Source organism: Ailuropoda melanoleuca, unplaced genomic scaffold, assembly GCF_002007445.2.
Source record: "Ailuropoda melanoleuca isolate Jingjing unplaced genomic scaffold, ASM200744v2 unplaced-scaffold14397, whole genome shotgun sequence".
Classification (NCBI taxonomy): domain Eukaryota; kingdom Metazoa; phylum Chordata; class Mammalia; order Carnivora; family Ursidae; genus Ailuropoda; species Ailuropoda melanoleuca.
In genome coordinates this window covers 2,094-4,566 of record NW_023183167.1, presented here as the reverse complement: position 1 = coordinate 4,566, position 2,473 = coordinate 2,094, and the positions used below count along the sequence as shown (strand labels likewise).

At 63.7% G+C, this 2,473-nt stretch overlaps 1 long non-coding RNA gene across 1 annotated transcript; it reads right to left on the bottom strand.

Annotated features, from left to right (window-relative positions):
• Window positions 1-455: 455 nt before the first annotated feature.
• On the bottom strand, window positions 456-2,458 carry LOC117797808. The gene is made up of 3 exons (XR_004622705.1): window positions 2,224-2,458; window positions 858-2,117; window positions 456-827 (listed from the first exon to the last, which is right to left on the bottom strand). It is a non-coding gene; the product is annotated as an uncharacterized LOC117797808 (long non-coding RNA).
• Window positions 2,459-2,473: the final 15 nt, after the last annotated feature.

The following is a 2,473-nucleotide window of genomic DNA, read 5'->3' as shown; positions in this document are numbered from 1 at the left end:
GGGAGAGGCCCCTTGGCGTGGAGACCAGAGAAGGCCTCCGGGGGAGGTGGCCCTGAGGCCCAGGCAGCAGCCACAGGCTTGCAGGGGAGAAGGGAGCCCCTGCCACACTCCCAGCGCAGCCTCTCCTGGACCCAGCTGATGTCCCTTCTTAGCCTTGGCCCAAACCCCCAAGGACAATGGCTGACCCTGGTCCCTGTCGCAGGGCACAGCCCTCAGACACGAGCTGAGGGAGTGACAGGACCCAAATCTTGGAACCAAACCAGGGTCCAAGCTACTTTCCACAACAGAGCTGAGGGCTTGGGGCCAGAGCTGCTGCATGGGTGGGAAGAGGGAAGGAGCCTGGTGGGGGTTGGGAGGGGTGGAGGGGGTGGGGCCTGACTCAGCAGAAGGAGGTGGGAGGGCCCAGAGACAGTCCCAGCAGCAACCCCCCAACCCCANGGGGTGGAGGGGGCGGGGCCTGACTCAGCAGAAGGAGGTGGGAGGGCCCAGAGACAGTCCTAGCAGCACCCCCCCCAACCCTGGTCTGACAGGATCAGCTTTGAGCCACAGGTACCACTGTTGACAGGGCCCATCAGCTCTGCGGGCTTCGAAGTTTTCTAAATCGCAAAGGTACTTCTTTAAGAAATAGACAAAATCACAAGTACAAAATGTCTGCGTGGAGGCCCCTGACACTTAAGCTTTCTGTCCCTCATGGCCCACACGTGACAGTCCAACATCATGGCTCAGTCCCCGGGCCTGGCCCGCACACCTCTACTCATACTGCCCACCAGTCAGGCCTGCTTGCCCTATCACCCGGCCGATTTCTGGGGACTCATGCTTGACATCACCTCCAGGAAGCCANTCACGCTTGACATCACCTCCAGGAAGCCGGCCTTGATTTGTGCCCTGCTCCAGAGTGCCTTTTGGTGTTCCCACGAACCCTCCTCATCCCTGTGCCATCTACAATGTCTGCCCATCTCCACCCCTTGCCCAATTGGTAAACTCCAAGACGGGACAGACTGTGGCTGGCCCAGGTTCCCCTGGTACCTGAAACCCAGGAGGCACTCTGTCAGTATTGAACGACTGCGTGAGGGGTGACAGCTGAGAGAACACAGGGTCGAGAGTCTGTCCTAGCACCCGTGGGATGTGGGACCGTTCATCTGAGGCCCTGGGGTGAGGATCAAGTGAGATTATGGCCGGAACACCTCTGGGTCCCAACTCCTCTTAGGCGGCTACTTTGGGACGTGGCTAGGTCTGGGCCCTCCAAGCAGCCTGCCCCACACCAGAAGGAGGCGGAGGACCGCCATAGCCCCCATTACACAGGAGTGAACGGACAGCCTGCTCGTTCCTCGTTGGTTTTGGGGTTCCCTGCTTGAGTGGGGGCAATAACACGCCCACAAGCTCCCTCCAAATCTGGGATGCTGTGGCTCTGGTAAGACTGCCCCGATTGTGTCCTCTGAACCCCCAACCTGCAGTGACCCCCGACTCCTGGCCCAACATCCAGAGCCCTGCACGATGTGGTCCAGATGCCGGCCCCAGTGTGTGCCCCTCACCCCACTCCAGCCTCCCTAGGGCCTTCCCCCCCCCCAGGGAGCCCACCAAGCCTTTGCCCCTCAGAGCCCCCTGCAGCCACTGGCCCTCACATGGCCCCCCTCCAGGTCGAGGGTGAGCTGAGGGCACAGGTGGTTGCCTGGCTGGGGGAGACCCAACCCGGGATAAGGCCTGTGATGGTCAGTGAGGGACTCAGTGAGGGTGAAGAGCAATGACCCTGAGTCCCCCGTTCGTATTCGCAGCTGGACTTGGTCACTCAGAGCTGAATGACCTTGATCGCCGGGGCCATTGTTCATGTATAAAATGGGGTGAAATCACGGAGCACGCAGGGAGGTCCTGTGCAACACTACCTGGAAGGCTGCGGCACCCCGGTGGTGGATTCCCTCCTCCCTGGGCTCCTTCCCACCCCGCTGACTCCAACCAGGGCTGCAGCCAGGGACAGGCTGGACCTCGCGTCCAGCCTCCTGCCAGGACAACTAGGAGAAGCGGTGTACAGGAGTAAGGGGCAGACTGACCTCCTCGCCTGTACTCCGCGTCCGCGGGGCCGCCTCCAGGTCCTCTGGCCCAGCCTTGCACCCAGTCGGCCCCTGCAGGTTACACGTGGGGACCAGGACAGGACAGCTCTGTATATTCGGCGACTCCGGCGTCTCCAGGTCTCCACCCCAACCCGGCCCAGCGCCCCAGGGCCCTCACCCGCTTGGGTTTGGGGCGGCACGAGGTCCCAGCGGGCGCGCGAGGCAGAGAGCAGACAGCGGGGCGGGAGACGCGTGGGACCCGCCGCGCCCTGGGCCCTCGGTGCGCTGCGGTGAAGCGCGGCTCCGGTGCACGCGCTGTCCGCGGGCCCCACCAGCCCCGCATGCACGCGACCGTGGACGCGAGGTCCGGCGGCCCGGGCAGGGTCCACCCACCGCCTCCCGCGGGAGGGAGGCCGGAGCGCGCCACC